This window comes from Cyprinodon variegatus, unplaced genomic scaffold (genome assembly GCF_000732505.1).
Source record: "Cyprinodon variegatus isolate N-32 unplaced genomic scaffold, C_variegatus-1.0 Scaffold102, whole genome shotgun sequence".
Classification (NCBI taxonomy): Eukaryota; Metazoa; Chordata; class Actinopteri; order Cyprinodontiformes; family Cyprinodontidae; genus Cyprinodon; species Cyprinodon variegatus.
This window is the reverse complement of record NW_015150555.1, coordinates 620,864-626,639: the sequence shown is the minus strand read 5'-3', so window position 1 is coordinate 626,639 and position 5,776 is coordinate 620,864.

Here is a 5,776-nt window from a genome sequence, read left to right as displayed (position 1 = left end):
CTCTCTCTCTCTCTCTCTCTCTCTCTCTCTCTCTCTCTCTCTCTCTCTCTCTGGTTCTGGTGCGCGCTCTCGTTTTCTCCCTTTGCGCGCTCTGTCGCTGTCCCGGTGAGGGTGTTGGAGAGATCAACGTCGCCCCCTGGCGTTAGCCAAATTTCTTTTGGAAAACAAAAGTCCTGGAGAGGAAGAAGGTTCTCCAAAGGAGCTGCACAGTTCAACCAAACCGAGTCATTTAATCCAGTTTAAAGGCTGCAGCTGAAATTAAACAGGTGATTTAATGGAAATCGGTATGTGGTAGACTTATTTGTTCTCATGATACGATGTATGGAACTGGTTTTTCCAAATATCCTCAGTTCTAAAGGAATTTACTACCATGTAAATTATGTGTAGATTGTTATAAAGTATTTTTTTTTTGAGAAATGAAAATGTTTAAATTTCATATTCTTAATCAATCTTAAATTTAGCCACAGCTAATTCAAAGAACATCATTTTAAATTGAAGTAAGGTAACTATTAAATGTATTATGATAACGCAGTCTTACTACCAATTGGATGATTCTGGGTTTGCATTCCTCTGTAAGCAATCTGCATGTTCTCCCCATGCAGGGTTAAGTCACAGTTGTGTCACTGAAAGGATTAAATGGCAATAGCACATGGATGGAGGGTTGCATTGAAGCTAATGTCTAGACATTGCAAGAGTATTCATACGCAGTAGCTATCGTTCTGCTAGATTACAAGAACAAGCTGAAAAGTAATACATTGAAAAAATCAATTGATGCATCTTTTGCCACTTGTTAAACATATCTAGTTACTTTAAAACAACTGTTTCATGTTAGCAGGGTGTGACATTTTCAGTGTATTTAATGTGCATAATCAACACATGGCTTTGCTTGAGAATGAAGAGGAACAGAAAACATACATGGACAACAAATTGTTAGACAAGCAAAAATCTTAAAGGTGTGGCATGCATATGACTTCAGAACATTTATGTTAGAGTAATATCCAGTGTTTTTAGAAATCACTTAATTAGTGAATAGAATCCTCCACTATGTCATATTTTTCACTTAATTTATTATGGAGCAAACACCACCATTAGGGCAAATAATTGTAGAGGTATTTGAGACAGGAAAGACAACATTCTTTCCTGTCTCAAATTTAATTAAAGAATTTTTCGACAACAGGATTATTAGTTTTGGTTGTTTTATTTCATTCACTTTCCATTTTTTAAAGAGGGGCAAAAAGAAGGGCATTGATTAATAATAGTTATAGCCAACCCGATTTCAAGTTAGCAGGACTGAAACCACAAACTTAATAGGTGCTCTGATGATACCAACATCTATTTTCACCTAATTGCAAAATGCTAGGGGAAAAAGAAACTTAACATTACTCAATGACCTGAATACACCACTCTCGTGTTAAAGCATTGTGGTGTTAAAATCATGTTATATAGATTTTTTAATAGTCGTAATTGATGAGAAGATGAATAAATTTAAAGACATTGGCTTCGGATGAAGGAGTTTGCCCTGCAACTGGAGGGTTGACAACGGCTCCGGCTCTCAGTGCCGTTGTGTCCTAGGGCAAGACGCTTCACCCACATTGCCTATTGATGGTTTCCATTTAATCTGAGAGCTTCAGTGTATTTAAAAAACAGAACAATTGTGTTGAGGACACCACAAAGCTGGTAGCGACATGCTAAATGCCAGTTATACACATTGCAGTTGTCTCAAACTCTGGTCCTCAAGGGCTGGTGTCCAACAGACTTAACATGTGTCTCACATGTGTCTCTTCTGTATCAACTCATATAGTAGCTCATTAGCCAGAGGTATTTAGAGCCTAAAGGCATGCTAGTGAAGCATTTCAGAGACAAATCTAAAAGCTCCAGTTAAACCTGAGGATTGGCATTTGAAATCACTGCTATATATATTGGGGAAATGAATATTTGTGCATGCAGTGCTTTTCAAACTTTTTAACTATAGGTTTTTGTTTCATACTTCTTATTCTGGAAAATACCAACACCTAAGATACATTTGAATTTGTGACACTAACATTGCGAAATGTCACAAACCATGGGTGGTGTGAATAACTTTGTAAGATCCTATGACAATTTGTACTCCCTCAAACTATCAAAAAACTAACCTTGTTGGTCCACATTCATTTAGACCCTTCATGCAGAATCTTAACTCTTTTAAAATCACAGCATGAAACATTGTTATGTTTAAACAGGCACTGAGCACTTTAGAATGTTTTTTTTTCTAACTTTGACTGTGATCTTTGCACAGTACCCTTACGGTTTTCAAGGTACAGCTCAGCACAAAGGTGCTTTCAAGCCGTGTGGCTGATTAGAAATCAAGCCTTATTGAAGTTATAATTATGTGCCTTCACCAAGGCCATTTCCACTACAAGCAAAACAGGAATCTTTTAGAACTAGCTGTCCTCCAATAGGGAGGACATGCAATTGAGTCAGTGAATGGATTGACACAGAGCAGATCAAAGAGTTTCTTCTTTACCAAGTCTGTTAAACACAAAAAAAAACAAAACAAAAAAACAATGAATAAATAATTTAGGTGAACAATGTTCTACTAATAGAGGATATCTAAGCAGGAGTAGTTTTTGCACAGTTCTTGCATATTTTCTCATTAACCAAAATACATAAGTAAAGTAAATGTAGCAGCAATAAACCAGTCATACCTAGTAAATGAGTCATAGATTTTGATTTGATAAAGAAAATAATGTGAACTGTCAGTGAATAAAAAAGATGTGCCTTAGAGGAGGATAGCTTGAGGAACAAAGATTCTCCTCCTCCTTTAAAGAGCACTTATAGAGACATAGTCAGCTTATATGTTTCTTTTAAATTTATACAGTATAACTCGCTCCGGTTGTGTACAAAGATTTTTTTTAAAGATCACTGTGCCATGTAATCATAGTAAATGTTATTTCTGTGTTTTACACTTTGTTCTTGCTCAATTTGTAAGTAAATAATGCCCTTCTATGTAAATTTATAATAATAAAAAAAATATCTACCAAGGTACGACATATGTGCGCAATGGGTAAACAAGTTACTAATGGGGCTGAGCACACCCCAGCAAAGTTGTTAAAATGATGAAGAAAAGTCTGAGATTCAGTGTAAAAAAGCCCTCAAAAATATTCCCCAAGAGGGATAAGACTGAATGAACATCTGTGTTCACTGAAGCAGAGCTAAAGCTATTGCGGCATTACGATGTCGCTGTGGAGTTGATGGATGCGTAAGTAAACATCCTTTTTAATACTGATACTATTGGTAGTAAGGCTATAATTATGTTTAAGTACAAATGCCTTCATAAATGGCTAGAGAGACAGGCATACATACTGACAAACTGACTGGCTGATTAACTGATTTACTGCTAAGTTCCAGAAGACTTTTTCAAAATCAGATTCAATTTAGAGCTTTAGTTTGTTCCATTTAAATAAATGGTTTTAGCCTATCATATTTTTAAATTAATCTATTTGAAAAATGTCTTACCCTGATCCTGAATTTTTGGTCAGTAGGAATAGTAATTTTTTTCCTTGATGTCTGATGGGAGGCTATATGTGAAGGATTCACTAGAACATAGTTGCTGTAGATCAATTCATTTAATTAATATCAGCTGGTCTTCGACCATGCCGAGCTGTTGCTTTTATTGAGAGGCACTGCAGGACAGTGAGGCCCTATTACATTGCTGCACCAGTTGCTTTCTGATAGTTCAAATCTACTGCCAGTAGGTTGCTTATAGGTCTGTTTATGTCTGCTAATAGCACCTTGCGCAAGAATTCTATAAAAATACTACAAGAATCAATGCTGGGTGTGTATATAACCCCATTCTACCATGATGAAAGCATTTGATCATATCCCTTTAAGGCTTGTTTGTCTATGTTAAATCACCTATATACCTGCAAATCTTTTAGCAAGCTTACCTTCATTTTGAATTAGGTACTGAGCAATCAAAACACATGGTAAGATACACTTAGAATATTTTTTTCACAGTTTGCTTGTACTAGTGACGCCCAATCTTTGTTTGTTTTTTAGGGGTTGGAAACATTCAATTGAGGTATTGGACAAAATTATCCCATGACTGCTGCAGATGTGTTACCTATGCATCCTTTCTGTAAATTTCCTCTTCAAACATACTTAAAAAGCACACTGCTAGTGAAAGTTTGGTGATTGTCAAGGCCAGTTAAAGCATTCTACTATAATATCAGCATCATATTTAAAAAGTACTGATGCTTTGAGCTTTCTAAATAGTTCAATTTGACTCTGCCTTGTTCCTGGTTTATTTTCCATGCACAACTAAATAGGTACCAATAATTTATTTCCCATTCTTGTTGCATTCATTATTTAATAGCTCTAAAATGAGAAATTGGACATCTTTTTTGACAAATGGATAGCTGTAATGTGAAGGGTTAAAAGACCAAACCACAGTCTGTAGGTACAAGCTCAACAGGCCATTAAAAATTCATAATATGAACAAAAAGGCAATTAAGATATCATTAAGGGGGTTAACACCGATAGGATATTCTGCCCCTCAAGCCTTTTTACAATCCATTTTGATGATCAACCCAACTGCTGCTTAGAAACTGCACTTGTGAGGCTCCGGTGGATGTTTAATAAACCCAAACAACAAACTGGTAAATTTCTCAGACTATTTTTTTTTTTTTTTTTTCAGAAAAATAGTCCTAATTAGAAAATATCATGGGGAATTGAGAAACCTGCTTAGTCTTGTAAAAAGTCCAATATAGAAAAACATATCTCTTGACAGTTTTTTTCCGCCACCCCATAGGGATGTAGAGGATGCAGAAATTATGTTTCTGAGCAGAGAATGTTTACTCTTTAACATAAGATAAGCATGATAAGCCTTATTTGTACACTCATTTGAACTATTTTGGTCCTGCTTTAAAATTGCAGTTTGACAGAGCCATGCAAATGGATGACTATGTGCTCAACGCAAAGTGAGTGTGTATGTGATCAGTGTCGCCCTAGACAGCTGCAGGGTGACTCCCTCCCCCCGATAGCTATTACTCAGTCTGACGGATGGTGGGGTGGGGCTGGGGGGCATTAGGGAGAAAATGGGAGGGAGACGGTGATCAGAAGAAACAGGGGCTCAAAGGAAAAAAAAGACAACACATCGTAGTAAAATGACTGAGGAAACACAAGGGAAGAGGTAACAGGAGTAACAGGGGGCCTCAGGAGGTTGAAAGCGTTAAAGTGAGTTGAAGGGAAATTAACGAATAAAAGGAGGGGGTGAGGACTCTAGGGTTAGATCTGAGCCTGACATTGGCAAATGGTGCTGATAAGAAATGGAGGAGGAGGAGGATGCTACATTAGTAATTGGTTTATTTTCATATGGAAATCTATCTCTGTTTCTGTAAATGCATTAGTAACTGTCAGATGCACATCTTACTGTGGACCAGAAAACTATGGTTAAAAAGCATGGTGGATTTAGAGAAACAAGCTAATAAATATTTATAATGGTTAATCATAAAAAATACAATATTATGGTTGAACAATTACATTGAATGCTTTATTTCATTGCCTACTTTCAAATCATTTGCAACCTTTAATATGTCTTCTTGGATTCATGGCATATTTTTTTTGTGCCACCAACCTGAGGGCACAGTTACCAGTCTGAACGGACAGAGAGACCAGTGTGCAGTATTTAAACTCACACCCCTTTGCTCAGAACCTGTCTGCCAAGCACTTAACTCTGACAAACTCTGCTTTGCTACCTGTGGTCTTGCTTCACTTCTTTGTTTGAATCTTTGACGTT